Source organism: Sander lucioperca, chromosome 12, assembly GCF_008315115.2.
Source record: "Sander lucioperca isolate FBNREF2018 chromosome 12, SLUC_FBN_1.2, whole genome shotgun sequence".
NCBI lineage: Eukaryota > Metazoa > Chordata > Actinopteri > Perciformes > Percidae > Sander > Sander lucioperca.
The window spans coordinates 2,084,532-2,103,764 of NC_050184.1; the positions used below are offsets into that span (position 1 = coordinate 2,084,532).

The 19,233-nt window shown below is 38.8% G+C and overlaps 1 pseudogene; it reads left to right on the top strand.

Annotated features, from left to right (window-relative positions):
• LOC116050886 overlaps positions 1–19,233 on the top strand; it is a 101,586-nt pseudogene that overhangs the window by 7,159 nt on the left and 75,194 nt on the right.

Below are 19,233 nucleotides of genomic sequence, written 5' to 3' on the forward strand. Positions count from 1 at the left end.
GTGTGTGTGTGTGTGTGTGTGCGCACATGCACGTATTTGTGTGCGTGTTCGATACATGTTTTATATGTATTTTACTCTGTGTTATTTTATGTCGCTTTTGTACGAAGCACATTGTGTTACATTAACTTGTATGAAATGTGCTATAGAAATAAAGTTTGTGCTATAGAAATAAAGTTTGATTGATTGACTGACTGATCTGATCTGAGATTAGGTATTAGAATCCGAGAGAAAAGTTTGATTGGTGCACCTTACAGGTCATCATTTTGTCCAAAACTGAGCAGCCCCAATAAAGCTAAAGCAAATACGAGTAATATACAAGAGAATTAGGATGTTTTTAATGAACCCAAATCTTCATTTTGTTTGGCATCTGTTTTTGTGTTCTTTGGGGGTGCCATTACTGTTCGGAAATATTACTCTTGGGTAGGATCGAACAATGGTAATGTGTCAAAGTGCAGGCTACTCATTTATTTTAAAGGGACAACTGTGTTGATTCAGCTGCAAAGCTTGTGACAAGAAGCACACCAAAAATGTGACCCTATTTCAACTTTTGCAGCAGCACAGTCCATATCAGGTATAATGTCTTCCTTGTGGCCCTTCTCTAGAACAGAGGGGGGGTTGTTACTATCATTCAGCTATTACTCGCTAATACATCCACTGTTTGTCTGTGTGAGGATTTTTGTTTTAAGTTAAAGGCAGGTGTTTGGCAATTAATAACTCACGTAAATAGTGTACCTGACTTATTTTGCAGCTTTAGGGGTTTTTTTTTATCAGGGATTTGATACCGGTTTTTTCCTTTCAGGTATTGGTACCGGCACCAGTAAAAATGTGAACAGTACCCAACCCTAGCCACATGTAATATAAAATGAAGTTAACTGTTCACACAATACGGTAAAGTGAGCTATTTAAATTAGCTGCATACATGGCTAAACGTAATTTGCTCTTACCAGTGTATCACCCTGTGTAACATTACTTCGTCCGCAGCAATCTTGCCACAATCAGTCCCAAAACATATATATACATAAAACAAATTCTTTGTAAATCTTTACAATTATTCCCCGAAAGAACCAACCAGGCCTGCCTTGCACGATCAATGTTTTTCAAAACTTGCCATTTTCACCATGTAGCTTGCTAGCTCAAAGTTTGTTGTTGTTTCCCGAAACAAACTAAGTTTTGCAAGGCGAGGAACATCTGGTGATTTTCTTGATTGAGGCTACTGTGCATGTAGCTTGTAGCTCCAGTTAATGACTTTTATGGCTTACATTTTAGTAGTTATTTCAGTTTTAATGCAGGAGATACTTCACAAGTCCTATGGATTGGTCACCTCATCAGCCCTTGCGTGTTCTCCATTCAAACAGAACATTTTAATATAGTAAAACATGGTAAACTATAATTCACTCACACCTCCCATTAGTTCTTCTAACCCTTGTATCATTATCTCTGCATGTTTCCCCCTTGGGTCTACCAAAGGCGCCCTCAGCAGATGTCAAGCTTTCGACCGTAGCAGGAAAGGAGGGCAAGAAGGCCGAGGAGGAGGAGCAGCCTGCAGCAGAAGCAGCAGCGGCACCACCAGCACCACCAGCTGCCTCCACAGCAGCAGCAGTGGAGGAGGAGGAAGAGGAGGAGTATGTGGTGGAGAAGGTTTTGGACCGCAGAGTGGTGAAGGGAAGAGTAGAGTTTCTGCTGAAATGGAAGGGGTTCTCCGAGTAAGTATGAGTCTATAATATTAATACTTGGTGTTCTTGGTCCTGAGCTATATATATATATATAGGCTGCGTCTCATTTCTCTGTCTTAACCCTTCCCCTTACCCTTACTCCTTAGTTTTGCGCGCTCCCGTGAGAGTAAGTGCTGTCCCAATACTCATTTTGGTCGAGGGGTAGGACTAAGGGGAAGGGCTATATACCCATTAATGCCAAGTAAGGATGCAAGCTTACTTGAACAGCAAGGGGTATCCAGATACATTCAAAACAGTGATAACTGAAACAGATATACAACACACCATGCAGTGTGTATACAAATATTTATTGCAAACAGACCTAAGTATGTATGATGATGTAACCAAGTGGCGTCTCATTTCATGGAGGTATGTTTTCACCCTTACCCCTTACCCCTCGTTTTTGAGGGCCAAAGGGCTAGGGGTAAACTAAGGGGTAGGGGTAAGAGATAGGGGTAAACTAAGGGGTAGGGGTAAGGGATAGGGGTAAGATAGAGAAATGGGATTCAGCCATAGTATCTTGTTCATTTACAAATTGCAAATAATCTACAGCATAAATTTCAGCATTGTATCATGCCCTCAAAGTTGAAGGTTTTGTATTTTGACACTAAGTTGCTGACCCGCAAATAACCTTACAAAATGGCAATAGAAAAAATGAATATTACAAATTAGCAATTAGAGTGAAAATGTATTGCCTAAAAACAAAGCCTGAGGAGATTTTCTTCTGTCTGCACTCACCTTTCTAGTGAGGATAACACATGGGAGCCGCAAGACAACCGGGACTGCCCCGACCTTATCGCCGAGTACATGCAGAAACACAAGGAGAAGGAGGAGAAAAAGAAGGAGGGCAAGAGGAAAGTTGTCATTGAGGCCTCGGGAGACTCAGAGGAGCGAGGGAGCAAGAGGAAGAAGGAGGAGGTGAGCGAAGGTTACTCCAGACTGAAGAGTCCCAGAAATCTAATCTCAACATTAAAGGAACACACTGACTTATTGGGACTTTATTAAAAATGTAATAATAACAACAATAATAACTTATTTTACCAATAAATTGCTGTTAAATGGCAAAAACAGATGAGTAAAGGGTATTTTACAATAACTTTGAATGCACCATGAGATTTACCCGTTTCAAGTTAATGCAACATTTACAATATATTGTGCAGCCCTAGCTACAACTGTTACTTTGTGCAAATGAGTAGTAGCCTAACTCCTTGAATGGTATGATTATGACGGTTTCAGTTCAGAGCAGTAGTCAGTAAATGTATATTTTTAGGCTGCTTATGCATTCAGGCGGTCCACGATCGTCTGCCAAGCTTTCTCTCGCTGTTTCATTACATCACAACGCATATTCTCCATTTTAGCATCAGTAAATCTGTGATCGACCTCGCGGACTGTTGAGGAAAGCCGTGAGCGCGCATCTATCCAAATTACTTCAGCCTGGCTCGACCTAGTCGCTCCTCCTCAGCCTTTTAAAGATAACTTTAATGAAGAAATACGACTGGAAAAATAGTCCTTTATTCAATCAAAAGTCATAAAATGAAAACCGAGCACTGAAAGGTTTTACCACAAACTTAAATGACTGGCTTCTCTCCTGTATAACTAACAGTTACACAGTTACTTATTCCATATGTATGGAGGAGAGAGAGTCTTTTCACTCAGAGAACCAAGGTTACAACTTAACTAAGCGTTTTCTATCAGTAGTTGAGACCAAATGTTTTGTACTTGAATTTGTCATTGTACAGTAGACAGAGAGAAATAAAGGTTATTTTACTATTGTTTCACATTGATTACATTCTAAAGCACAAATAAATTACCATCAAACACTCAACAGATGATTTTTGTGAAGACAGATGCTCTTTTCTCCTACGACTATTATAGGACGAAGGGAGAACATTTCTCTTTGTTTAATATCATTAAAAGTGAAGTTAGGTTTTGCTGTCCGTTTCCCGACTCATTTTAACAAAGAAAGAGAGTGGTCTGCTTGAGACAGCGCCACAGTGAACTGCACACTGCAGACGCTTGTGTCTCGTCCGAGAGAGAGAGAGAGAGAGAGAGGCGGTACTCTCTAACGTTCTAACGCTGGGTTTTACATGCAGCTTTATTCTTCCGCTATCGCTCTGCAAAAGTAAACTCGGAGTCAGTCTTTGGAGAATGGACGGGGTTCTTCTATGCTAATTTCAAGGTTGCTGCTCTGCACTTGTGTTGTGTATTGATATCGCGAGACACTTTTAACCTCAACGAGAAATCTCGTCACATTTCATCTCACGAGATCTCTTGGGGACAAGATCTCGTCACAGCCCTATAGGGATATAATGATTACCGGTGTAATGGTAAACCACGATAAAAATGTTGACGATAACAATTACCGTTTTCATTTAAAGTATCATTATTATCGTGGTGGATTACCACGGTGTGGAAACCATGTGTTTAATCCTTCCCAGCTTCATCCGAGTCTCCTGAAGTTGCTGTGCAGGCGCACTGCGTAGCCTACAACGTGCATTTCTTGAACTTGGAATCCTGGCGGAAGGAGGAGATGACACCTCTGATATTAAAAGTTGCACTTTTGATAAGGTTTTGCCTATATTTGTGTAATATAATAAACACTGTTACACTTTTTGAAACTATTTCAGCTTGTGTAGGCCTATCAGTGCTTTCTGAACATATTGAACACACCGAAAACCGTGATAATTTTGGCCACTATAACTGTGAGTTATACACATTAATGTTTCACATGTAGCCAACACGTTAACAACACGTTGATTTCATGTCATTCTGAGCCATTTGGTAACTTGCCAACAAACCATTTGTGTACGCCTCCTAACACTATTTAACAAGCTACTATCATGATACCTAGGCTACATCCACACTACTATGTATTGGTTTTAAAATGAATATCTTTTGCTATGTTTACACGTCACGTCCACACTACAGAGCCCGATGACTTCCATAGTAACATGTCTGCAACCAGAACAACTTTACCTTTATTTTGACATCACATTAATGTATGTATTTCAAAAGGTTTGAATGAAATTTAACAAAATGGAAAATACCCAGAATGTATGCAGGTTTGTGTTATTTTAAAGTTGTCATGGAATTTCGAACTGAAAGTAAAACTGAAGCAAGTGTGCAAATGATTTAGTTTTGAACATTGTCCCCATTCATTCAAATTGGGAGACTTGCCTGAAAAATGTAGAATATTTCGGAGCTTGTAAAAGTTATGAAAGTACATTTGCTTCCATAATAACATGTCTGCAACCGGCACACATTTTTTTTATAAATTATTGTATGAAGAGTGAAAATTGTCAGTGAGAGCAAGTCTAGGGTTAAAAGAAGGTTGTTCATTAACTCTCTCTCTCTCTCGGTTTGTCTGTTGCTATAGAAACGGAGAGGAGAAGAGGGACCCAAACGTTATAGCTGTCAACACTGTGACAAATCCTTCACAACATCTGGATATTTAAAGATCCATCAGAGAGTTCACACTGGAGAAAAGCCATACAGCTGTGATCAATGTGGGGCAGCCTTCACACAACAGAGTCACCTAAAAAAACATCAACGCATTCACACTGGAGATAAACCTTACAGCTGTGATTTATGTGGTAAAACCTTTTCTAGGAGTGATAGCCTAGAAAGCCACCATCGTGTTCACACTGGAGAGAAGTCCTACTGGTGTGAACAATGTGGGAAAACTTTTTCTCATAGCAGTGACCTTAAAAATCACCAGCGCATTCACACTGGAGAGAAGCCGTACTGGTGTGAACAATGTGGGAAGACTTTTTCTCGCAGTAATAGCCTTAAAAGACACCAGCGCATTCACACTGCCTTGTTGTTAAAGCTTAGATCGGGCCCAAAAAATCAAGCCCGACCCTACCCGAGCCTGTGCACGTTGTGTCCGAGCCCGATTTAAACCCTACATTTTTTTTAATACGTGGGCCGTTATAACTGACGTTCTCAACTACAATTCCTTTTACCTGTGGGTAAACAGATCAAGGCAGCAACATAATCCAAGCCCTGGAACCATATAGGAGACTTTCTTGTCTCGACCACCTAATTAATACTGTCCTTCGCCACGGTCTGCATGCCGATGCACTGGCCGACAACACGCCGGATATACACCCATATCTTGCTGTTAAAGGACTCGTGAGATATCTGAAACAATCTGGCCTGGTTGCGCAATTATCTAAGACAGTGCTACAGATGGGGGAGACACAATTTAGCACAGTTTATCTCACACTCAAGTCAGTGCAGGACATATACCCAGAGCTACGGGAGAAGCTGGAGAGGTTCCCGTTAATCTTATGATGGACTTGTTTTGTGACATTTAAACAAACGATCAGTCAACGGCGAAATAAAAGCCTCTTATTTACGAGACCGGTCTGAGAGACCTCCAGCTTACAGCAGGGTCTCCGAGCGTGACCGTCCGAGCGACGAGCTAGCGGCCCCGGCAGGCGCAAGCTGGCTGCCGCGTCACTTTATGGAGCTCCTCAACTCCGAAAACTTTGGAACAAATTGTCAATTCGACAAAGATTTGAGCAAGACTGCCTATATTCGCAATCTAAACCGTTCATTTGTCGCCTAAAATGTTCTCAGAAGTGAATTTAGTGATGAGTAAGATGGCGAAAATTGTTAACATTGTCCCGTTTTTGGTCTGTCTGAAACCAAATATTTATGTGGAGGACGCAAGATCATTTTAGAATTATAATATGACCGCATGGTGAACCTAACTCATATGTAGACATCTGACGTTAAAGATTTGTGTTGTTGTTGCCCAGATAAAATGACAGAGAAAAGAAAAACAGACATAAGATCCTTTTTCAGTACACCAAAATGCCAAGTAAGTACAATAAGTCCTCATATCAAGAGAATTTAGTAACATCTTTATAAGAATGGGTGCTTATGGAAATACTAACGTCACTATGTAAACTACGGAGTGTGGTCTAGACCTATTCTATTTGTAAAGTGTCTCGAGATAACTCTTGTTATAATTTGATACTATAAATAAAATTGAATTGAATTGAAAGGAGAATAAATAAAGAACTGAGGAACAGGGAGACCAGGGACCTGACTGTAGAGTCTCAGGTAAGTGTGTTGAGCTTAGTTCATATTTTTGGAGGTGTGTGGCTGTCAGGGTTAGCAGATGAGCTGTACCAGTGGCTCACTAATTTACATTATGATCAGCTAATTTAACAAGTCTTTATAGAAGTCTTGCTATTTGGTTGGATGAGGTAGTTACTACAAGTATGGAAAACATATTTTTTTCACTGAATCAAGAGAAACACTAAAAAGAAGGATAATGGTACAGTCTCCAGGCTACACTAATGATAGTATTAAGGCTTTTCTCTGTGTACACATATCCTTTACAACAGGGGTGTCAAACTCAGTTTCCCTGGGCCACACTGGAAAATGAGAATCACATCGAGGGCCAGACATGTAGAGATTATTGACGTGTTTATTTAAGAGAAAAAGTCAAATATTTTGACTATTATTGCATGTCTCATATGCTGTAGTCTTCTCACTTACATTTTGGGCCTCAAAGTCTAGGTGGGCCTAAATTTATTGTGAACCTAAATTGAAATGCGGGCCGGATCAAAACCTGCGAGGGGCCGGATTTGGCCCTTGGGCCTTGAGTTTGACACATGTGCTCTACAAGTATAATTGTGGCTGTATTATGTGTGTCCCCTTCAAAAATTGCTCTTCAGAAATGTTATATTTATTGTCCCCCCCCAAACTGTTAGATGAGATTCACGCCCATGCATCAGGGATCATGCCGTGAAAATGTGATGCCTTTTGCTAAATAATAAATTACTGCTATATCTCTCTCTCTCTCTCTCTCTCTCTCTCTCTCTCTCTCTCTCTCTCTCTATATCTATATATATTTTAGTTAATGTGTCTGTTGACATGTTGATGCACTTCATTTTGTCCCCTAAACACAGTAACATTACTGTAATATACTATACATAAAATAAATACATAAAAAGAATAGAACAAGCGAACAGAGTGAACTGTGAGCTGAACTGAGCATGTGTAAAGAAAGAGAAGGTGCTGTGCTGCCACCTGCTGGCTGTCTGACTCAACTGATATGATGCTTTCATCCAGAGAGACTTTTACAATGAGCATCTCATTCACACTCACATTAAATGTAAAACAAACAGACTTAAGTTATTGTTTATTCCAACGTCTATCAAGCTGATGAACTCCAATAGTAAATCTCAGGTTCAATAAATACACCAGCACTTTAATTATTACAGTTATTATTTAAGATGTGGTATTGTCTGTTCAGTCATATGTGACCTTCTTTTATGTCCTAAGATGCTTTGTTGATCTTATGTTCATGTTTTTAAGTTGATTTTATGTTATGTTGATTTTAGAATGTTTTTTCTGTGACATGTTTGTGTTGTGAAGCAACAGATTGTAGCTCTATGCCCAAGACAAATTTCTCCTCTGGGACAATAAAGTGTATTCTGCTCTATTCTGCTGGCTGTCTGACTGCATTACATTATGCTTTCTTTCTTCTCAATGTCTCAGCACATGATCGGCATCTTTATTTATTAACACTGGACACTTTATTATATGTGTGTGTGTGTGTGTGTGTGTGTGTGTGTGTGTGTGTGTGTGTGTGTGTGAATGAGTGTAACACCCAGGGGTGAAAAAGTAACATCTATCGTAATTATCCTCAAGTGATTCAAATCAAACATACCTGCTGCCATGTTACTTCACCAACAGGTGCATGCTGGTTGTGGCTAACATGCTAAATGCTAACATGCTGATGGATGACCCTCCACTTCACGTTCAGACGGGTGAGGTCAACAACACGCTCTCTGTGATGGATGGTACTGTTCAGTGGAAGGTTGCTAGGAAACGTAACGTGTGTGTGTGTGTGCTCGGTGCACTAAGAACAAACAGTGCAGTGTCTCTTTCTGCTGTGTGTGTGTTTGTTTGTGTAGCCTACAAAGCTTAAAAAAGCGTCAACAATGTGAAATAAAAACTGTAAAGTTGATGGGAAACGTAGCATTGTGTGTGTACCCATGTGCAATACAAAACTGCAGTGTTTCTTGTGCTTTCTGTCTGTGTGTCTGCATGTCTGTCTGAAGCCGCTGTGGGGTTAATAAGGTATAAATTATCATGCATCTTAATAATGTTAATAATGTTTGTAGCACCCACCGCAGTGTCCACGTGTTGTCGGTCATTTTAGTTTAGGTGTTGAATTAAAAAACACACCAAGCCAACAGGATGAACTGTGAGCTGAACTGAGCATGTGTAAAGAAAGAGAAGGTGCTGTGCTGCCACCTGCTGGCTGCCTGACTGAACTGAACTGAAATGATGCTTTCATCCAAAGAGATTTTACAATGAGCATCTTATTGAAAAATATAAGAATACGTATATAAAGTGTCTGATTTGAATGTGTACATTAGTGCAGGAATGTGCAGTTATTATCCAGGGGTATACAAACTAAACAGTTTAAATACAAAAATATGTGTAATAGGGAAGATAGTAAGGATGGGTGTCCTGGCTGTGTCACGTGGCTTCAGATGGTGGTTCAGATAAAAAAAGGTTTAATTTCTATATAACATACTTGTTGCTGCCCTTCAGCTGTCAGAGTTGGCTTTGACTTCATGTATTACAGTTTTTCTCAATTGCTAAAACACAATTTCTGAAACCTTGCTACATTTGCTGAAAACATTAAACACAAAACCTCATCTTCAACACTGCTCTCAAATCATAAACAAAGTGATCAAAATGATATACACTATCAAGCAGTCAGTGAACAATATACCAAAAAATAGAAAACACATTGTTCAAAACATATAGTTCTCAGGAAGAAGTAGAATTTTAATCTCAAAACAAATTTCATATTTTTCCGTCGGTCTTTTGAAGAACGAAAACATGTTCTATCATAGTAGCTCAAAATTTATCAGAAATTACTACTCTGCTTTGCTCGTTACAATTTTTTTTGTTCTTCCTCCTCCTTGTACCCCTATTTTTACAGTACTGTACCCTGCATCTCACAAACTTGTAAGTAACTTTGTAAGCCCCTTTAAATTGGGTTTTTAAGCCAAGTACCCCCTGACCAACGTGAATCATTTTTGGTAGAAAAAAAGTTTATATAAAGAGGAACAATATAGCAATGTCAGCGATAGATTTACTAAACAACTGCCAGAAAAATATTTAAATGATAAACAAGGGCGACAAAAACTTGGAGAAAGATGTTACAAAGGAAGTAAGTAAGGCAACAATAGGTTGACAAAAGTGACAAAAAATTCAAAAAAGTAAGAAAAACTTGGTAAAAAATGACAGTAGAAAAAACAGAAGGACCAACGACAAGAACAGGTTAAAAAAAAAAGTGGACAAAAACTTCACAAAAAGCGACAAACTTGGGAAAAAAAAGCAGAAAGAAAGAATAGGTCCAAAGACGGTGACAGAAACCTCACATTTTTGGTAGAAAAAAGTCTTTATAAAGAGGATCAATGGTCTGGTACAACAGCCTTGGAACTGAAAAATATTTTGTGAAAAAATCTCCCGTACCCCCTGCAGTCCTCCAGAGTACCCCTATGGGGACACATACCCCCTGCAGTCCTCCAGAGTACCCCTAGGGGGACACAGACCACCATTATAAAATCTTCACAAACACAGACACACACACACACACACACACACACACCCCCCCCCCCCCCTCTCTCTTATCTGATTAAGACATGTCACCGGCAATTTCCACTGGATGCGGAACGTCTCCGGAACGTCGACGGAGTCATTAGGTTTCCATTAAAGTCAATATGTGTATTTCCACTGACTGCAGAACGTCTGCGTCCCTACTCCGTCCCAGTTCCGTCAGTCCGCAGCCCTCCGGAGCAGATACGCAGAGCTTCTATTTTTGATGGACGACGGAGAGCTCCGCAGCAATTCAGCACAATTCAGATTGTGCGGGACAGGAAGTCGAGCACAGAAACAAAATAAAACATCCGGTTACTTTTCAAAATAAAATACAGATCATTTTCCCTGCACTACACCTTGAAAACACAGCACAGAGTTGTTTCCCCTCTACTCCTCTGGATGGAAACAAACTGTTGTTGGTTTTGTGGTTCTGTTTATAAAAACTACATCCTGTTATATCGCGCGAACATACGTCAATTCGCGAGATCTTGTGGTCGGCTGGCCGCAGCCGTTACGCAACAAATCCGGACCTGGTGGGTATTGACGGACGGCGGAGCACGCAGCCGTTCCACAGCGGAGCCGGTTCGCAGACGTTCTGCATCCTGTGGAAATCTACGGTCAGCCTCCGTGGTATTAGACTCGTGTAACATTTCCTCTGAAGATGAGATAAAGAAATCGTGTTTGTTAAAAACAGAAAAAGAGAAGCTGTTGATGAGGGTTGTCATGGCGATCTGATGGACCCATCCTGCGTCAGCCTACGCAGGGACGTTTACAGAGAGGCTGTTGCTCTAATCTGGAAAAAAGGCAACAGAGTAGAATGAAGTCATATCATCATATTTATGTTTATTTATTTATATATATATATATAATTAGTATAAGGAACAATTACAACATGACTATAGCTAGTAAAAGTATTTTTCTCAAATGCTCTGTGAACTGGAGCCTCATACATAAAACTAGAAAATTCCGCAGGAAATTTTGACAGTGTGCCTACTACTTGGTGCACATCCGAATAACACTGCCTAACAGTAAATCTGCTGTTTGACATGTCATGAAAAGAGAGGACAACACGGCCTACAGTAAAGAGTCTCCATGATAGGAGGTGTGTGTGTCAGAACACACACATTGGAAAATCTTAAATGGTCTGAAAACTGGACGATACATAAACTGTGATTTGGTAGAAACCGTGCTTGATTTCAGAATGCCCATTCAGCCCAATAAAGACCAAAGCGTTTTTTTGCCGATTTCGTGAAAACCGCATGGCAAATCTCTTAGAAAAGTCATTGCACACCATTCCCGATCATTATACACGTTTTGATGTATTTTGTGTGCATGTGTTGGCAATGTTCCGTGACTAGTAGCAGGACAAAAATGTGGCGGAACTAGTCAAGGAGCGTTGCCAACACATGCACACAAAATACATCAAAATGTGTCTAATGATCGGGAATGGTATGCTATGTGTTTTCTAAGAGATTTGCTGTGCGGTTTTCACGAAATCGGCAAAAAACAGCAACTTCAATGGGAAATCTTCGGGAAATCACTTAACATAGCTCAAAACAACCTCTCTTTGGGGCCATACTGATTCGCCATACTTTAATGTAGAAAAATAATTAAAAGTTTAAACCGAAGACAAGACTTTGGCCATTATTGGGCTGAATGGGCATTTTGATATCAAGCATGGTTTCTACCAAATCACAGTTTATGTATCATCCAGTTTTCAGACCGTTTCAGATTTTCCAATGTGTGTGTATGGGGACGGAATGTTGAAAGCCAGAAGGGAGGACAGAGGGGGGAGCTGCAGCACGATTCTCTGAAATTTTTCCAAACAAATTGCTCTCTCCCCTACAGTTTTCACTCTTTATGGTTGGTCAAAATGTAGGAAATTTTGTGCCAGTCTTAGACATGTAACTATGGAATCCACTGGACTTAAACTTTTGACTCTGTTCATACGCACTGCCGATAGAAACAATGAAAAAATATATCTGGAAGGACGGTTCTCTGTTTGTTATCTGCTCTGTGTCACATATATTTGACACCAAAAACCACATCAATGTGTTTGCCAGACTTTTATCTCTCTTGTGATGATAATATTTTTGCCGTTTGGACCCACTGTTTTTGAATTACAGAACAAACTTCAGAGGTATAATTATCAAATCGACATGTTTGACCCATTGAAGATACTGTCTCCCTCCTCTACTCCCTCACTGCAGAAATAACCATAGCAACAAGTTCTGACACACACACTTCCTATCATGGAGACTCTTTACTGTAGGTTGTGTTGTCCTCTCTTTGCAGGACATGTCAAACAGCAGAGTAAAGGTAGCTCAGATCAGCTGTTAGTACTTTGGTCGCAGACATGTAACCATGTAATGCACCAGACTTAAACTTGTGGCTCTGTTCATACCATCTGCCAATAGAAACAATGAAAAGAAATATCTGGAAGGATGCAGACGGTTCCCTCTTTTTTTTAAGTTAATTAATAGATGTTTAACACTATGTATATGGAACAACAAGACCCCAAGGATTAAGCTGTCCACTTTAACAAATAATAAAGTATCATCGGCATAGAGAGAAATTTTGTGATGTTGTGTGCCTGCGGTCACTCCCTTTATCATAGGATTAGTTCTGATCATCTCAGCAAACGGTTCTAAAGCAATAACAAATAATAATGGGGAGAGAGGGCAGCCATGCCTGGTACCTCTTCCTAAGTGCACTGGGGGAGATTCCACATTATTAGTACAGACAGTTGCATTTGGAGTGTCATATAATGCTTTAATCCATTCAATGAAATTGTAGCCTAATTTAAATGTATCTAGTACTAAAAAAGAAAATCCCATTCTAAGCAGTCAAACGCCTTCTCAGCATCGAGAGACAATAATAATGAAGGTGTTTTTTCCTGGTTCAGATAATGTATGATGTTAAACAGTCGTCTAGTATTATCAGATGAGTGACGACCTTTTAAATAGACATATTATAAGTTGGAAGTTGGGAACTAGTTCTCTTTGGGTAGCAAGTGAAATCACTAACATGCTATCCATTGGAGATCACAACAACACTTTATGTTAACAAACTGCAGTCCCTGATGAATGTAGAGGGGTTCCCCCCTTTACAAGCCACATTGAAAGCTTGGCAGGACTGTAATAGGTATCTGAGCACAGAAGGTCATATAAGCAAAAACTCTCCTATTGCATTTAACCCCGACTTTCTAGCTCTCTCTCAAACTGACTTTCGAAATTGGTAACTTCATGGTTTAAAAACTTTTTCAGATATGTTTGATGAAGGCTCTGAGTCCGATAAATCCTTTACGGCTATTTGTGCAGAATATAAATTCCTAGAACAGATTTTTTTAAATACTTGCAGGTTCTTCACATCATTGTATCTTTACGTAAAAAGGGACAACTTAGACTCTATCCCACTGAGCTGGAACAATTTATTATCTCTGCAACTCCGCTTAAGTGTAAGATATCTCACTTGTATAGAATTTTGTCTGAAAGTTCCCAGAACTCTTTTTCTTCTTTGAGAACAAATTGGGAATTAGAGCTTAAAAAGAAGTTTAGTGAAAAAGAATGGCTAACTCTGTGTACGGAGTTGACCCCACCTTTAACTATAAACATTAAAGTTAAGGAAACTAATTATAAATTCCTGTATAAATACTATATAACTCCAGTGAAGCTTAGTAAGTTTGATCATACAAACTCTTCTATGTGTAGGAAATGTGGAACTGAATTAGGAACATTCATGTATTTATTATGGTATTGTAAAGCTGTTTATTCCTTTTGGGAGAAGATTCACAAAGCAATTCAAGATATGTGTAACTGTACTTTTGAGTTATGCCCTATGTTATATTTGTTGAATTATGATGTGGAAAATAAGTTTCCCTGTACAAGAAAATGTGTGTTTACAATGTTTTCCTATTTTGCTAAAAAAAATGTATACTTACTACATGGATTTCCCAATCAGGACCCACATTGGATCATTGGCTGGAACAGATAATGGACTTGTTGCCCACTGAACAAATTACAAGTAAACGGCATTCAAGACTGCAAGATTTCTTATCCACATGGTCCTTAGTACTGAATTATATAAAGACTATAAAATGATGAATTCACATTGAATAATGGATAACCCACAGACCGGGGTAGCATAGGATTATTATTATTTATATATATATATATATTTTTTTTTTGTCTTTGTTTTGTGTGGTTGTGTTTTGGAGTATTTCTTGTATGTTTAGTTGTGTGTGTGTGTGTGTGTGTGTGTGTGTCTGTGTGTCTGTGTGTGTGTGTATGTGCAGCAGAGCAGAGGTTAGCCTAGAGGCCCCTTGCTATGGCTCGCAGTTCGTTTTCATGCAGCATATATGATATGATACTATTTCTAAAAGATAATAAGATAAAGCTGGTTAAAACGTAGTTGTTACGCATTAATGTCAAGTTGTACATAGCATAAAGGTGTTTAGGTAAAGACTGACCTGACTACTCAGTATAGGAGAGAGATAATCATTGCAGTAATTTGTATTATACATCCTTGCAACTAACTAATGTTGCATAATTAACTGTTAATTTGTTTCTTGTATTAAGTACTTAAGACTAAAAAATGGGACTAGGAAACAGAAAAACAGAAAATAAAACACCATACATGTATGTATGTAGAGCAGAGGTTGACCTTTGACCTTAGTTGCGGCAACTGTTACCTATGGCTCGCATGACAGCAGCTCGTTTCATACAGCAGAACTGATGCTTATGAATCTGGGCCTGTTAAGAATGCAAACCACCGTCTACACTTGTGTAAAATAAACAGTGAAAGTTAAAGCTAGACAACCCGTCCGCTGGCTCTATTCACTCTGGCAGCATGTGACAGAAGGGAAAGTTACCTGTTGCATTGTGCATTCCATCAACAACTGGTTGGTAATTTTATCGAATGTCAGTCAACTTAAGCTACCCAGGTCTGAATTATATAGCACTAAAACTAGAATCAGCAGTTTGTCTCATAACTATTTGGACATTTCACATAAAGTAGTAGTATGGGGCTTTTATTTAAAGTTACATTAATGTCAAGTTGTACAAAGCATAAAGGTGTTTAGGTAAAGACTGACCTGACTACTCAATATAGGGGAGAGATAATCATTGCAGTAATTTGTATTATACATCCTAGCAACTAACTGATGTTGCATGATTAACTGTTAATTTGTTTCTTGTATTAAGTACTTAAGACTAAAAAATGGGTCAAGGAAACAGAAAAACAGAAAATAAAACTGTGTGTGTGTGTGTGTGTGTGTGTGTGTGTAAGCGCTGCAGAGCAGAGGTCGACCTTTGACCTTAGCTGACAACTGCAAGCTAGAGGCCCTTGCTCTGTCAAAGGGAGAAACTAGTCTACTCCAAGAGAGATCTTCCAACATTGATAGATGTTGTAGATATAAAAAAAGATAGAACATTGTATAACAATATTAGAAATACAAAGTCGAACAATATCACATTTGGATATACGAATTCATAAATAAAATAGCAGTTTGCTTAGAGGGCCAAGCTTCCTATATCTTTTTCTTTTTTAACTATCTCTTATAGTTTTCTTAAATCCTCTCTTTTCTAGTAAATAACAAGAACCTTGTTTGAGTCTGAGTTTTGATGTAATCATAGTTGCCGTTCCAACACCCTTCAGGGTCTTTTCAGTGATACTTTTACGGGATAAAAAATTGTGGTCTTAAATTCTTAGTTTCTGCTCTTAAGAGATATATCATTTGTCGGTCATTCTCTGAACAGGCCATCAAATATTAAGACAAAGTTGTCAGTTGCATATTGCGTTGTATAATTAATTATTATAAATAATTGAGCTCAGGTTGAAATGCAGATAACATGAGACCAGAGTAAAATGCAAGGTAGTACTACTTACTTTTAACGTTGGCGTTTTACAAAGAAACAAATTTGGGTCGGGGTGCAAAGTTGAATCTCATCTTACTTTCTTTTCTTTTTTAACACTGATCACATAAGGTTTAAAAATGTTTGTAATGTTTTTAATATAATTAGCTAAACTACTTGCTGCTATGTTATCTTTTTTAAATTGCCATCTTTCACCACATTAAACACAAACAATCTTTTAAGCAAATGTGGTTATGCTAGTTACATTAAAATGATACAAAATCAGTTTTGTATTCATGAATTCAAATTCATGTTGAACATACCATATCTTGTCTGTGAGACTTACATTTTGATGACGTGTTAATTCTGAATTGGGAAATTATGACGCAATGTCGCTAAAGCATAAATGCATCTGGTGAAGTCATATAACTTCAAGGTAGTACTACTTACTTTTAACGTTGGCGTTTTACAAAGAAACAAGTTTGGTTCAGTGTGCAAAGTTGAATGTTATCTTACATTTTTTTACAACTGTTATAAGCATTGTGTACATCAAGGAGAATAAAATATCATTTCAACAGCTGTATTAATACAAAAAATGTCACAAGCACATTTTTTTTTTAACGTTTGTATATTTAATATAATTAGCTTAACTATTTGCTGCTACGTTATCTTTTTTTTTAAATTGACATCTTTCACCACATTAAACACCAATCTTTTAAGTCAATGTCAATGTTTGTCATTGTGAATTGTCAATCACTACAAATCTGTTTTGCTAGTTACATTAAAATGATACAAAATAAGTTTTGTATTCACAAGTTAAAATTCATATGCATGTGTGGGCGAACATTAGTGGTTCACATGCATAAGCGGCAACATGACAACATGAACTGTGTCTGTTTGTGTGTGTGTGTGTGTGTGTGTGTGTGTGTGTGTGTGTGTGTGTGTGTGTGTGTGTGTGCGCGTATGTTTCATTTGTATAATGGTACACAAGCACAAGAAAGTTGTAGGAGTGTGTGTATGGATGAATATTATACTCTTTCCCATTAATTTCCTACATTTTGACCATAAACAAAAAAAAGTGTGACTAAGTTGAATAAATCACTCAAAATTCAAAGAAAGTAGTCACAATGAATGTTATGTGTTCAAATGCCATGTGTGATTTTGTGTGATCTGATGAAAAATACCATATTTATGGTACAGGGAATGTTGATCTTTTTTTTTTTTTTTTTTTTGACTTCTCACTGGCTAGCTCATTTGAACTGAAAACGCAATTTCCGGTAGAGTGAACGGGCATGGGAAAAATAGGTGTGGAGGGAAAAGGGGAGTGAACACAGATCCCCGGGCCAGAACGAAGCAGGCACAGCCAGATGAGTACGGAGCAGCGGAGGACGCAGGAGGGCAGAGGACAGTGTGAGCCAGACATACCAACCAGAGCTAAGCATGCACAGACATACGATCATCATTTTTTACAAAATGTAATGCGTGTGTGTGTGTGTGTGTGTGTGTGTGTTCATCATAGCAGAGGTTGACCCCTGACCTTAGGCCCAGTAGACAACAGTTGACACAGAAATGAGACGCCTTCCTCTGGCTCGCGGGAGACAGCTGCTTTTGGTGAGCACTCAGTCTAAAGTTCATACAGAAAGAGCTGCAGAAACAAGTTCTGAAAATATAGGGTTTAACATCCATAATAATTTCTCCTTTGAAATATTGTAATATTGTAATGTACTTGGAGCAGATGAGGGTGCAGGAGAGGCAGAGGACACTGGGAACCAGATATACGAACCAGAGCGATGCATGCACAGACCCGTCAACATTTTCTACAAAATGTAAAGTCTGATTTGACCCAAGTTATTAGTTATTAAGCTGTTCCATTTCATATAATGATAACACACTTTGTTGGACCAAGTATGCCAATATTGCCGTTGGACAATATTTTTGTGGGATGTCAGCTTAAATAGTTTAATAGCTTTAATATTTTTTGTTTGCGGTTCATTCCTATATTACTAAAAAACATTGAATGCAGTGACAATTGGATTCAACAATCTTAAACATTCACCATTTTTAGTTCTCTCAGTTATATGAGGCGTGTATCAAATACTGATAAAGATATTTAACTCATTCAAAACCATCATCTACGTATTTCCTGTCGCCCTCATTTCTCATTGGTTCATTTGAAAACCGCATTTCCTGTCTCTACCCTGTACTGTAAATAGATATTGCATCAGAAACACCTGTCGAACATCAATCAAAATTTTGACAGGTCGTGACCTCTTGACCTGTCAGTCATCAATCAAACCACATTCCTAAGTGACAGAAACCCCCTACTATACTCTCTCACGTTTTCTATTCTTTCGACGTTAGGCGAGGATTTCCTTCCTTTGGGATCCATTTTAAGTGTTGCCGGTTTAATAACACAGTTCGGATCCATTTTCACACTTCAGAGTGGACATTCAACAACTTCTAACTAAACTTTGGGACTACTTGTGAAGAGCTCAGAAAAACACGACTGCTCAACCCGCCATCTTGCCGGAACCCCGCCGCAGCTAGCCCCTGCTAACGTGTTGTTGTATTTCCTGAAACAGGTCAGGGAGAAGAGGAGCAGAGCCGCGAGGAACTTTAACATGACGTCTGAGAGGAAGCTGTCAGCGGACCAGGGGACAGGTGGGACACGTTTACATCTGAAATATATAGAAATATATAGAAGCTATGTGTGTATACATGTAGAAGCTGTGTGTATACATGTATATAGAAGCTATGTGTGTATACATGTGTATATATATAAGCTGTTTCCATGGCTGGTAAAAGGGAATATTCCACTGATACAATGTATGTCTTGATCATGGCTAGATCATAGCATTTGCACGGCTGATGCACATGATTCTTTAGAGGCCATGAGAATTAATTATGAATTTGCCACTATACTGACCATGTGCCTTTTTCTTTATCTGTAAATCTAGGCAATGTTGTTGAGTAACATTGAATTACAAAAAGGTTCCACTGCATACTGTGATATTAATTGTACACTC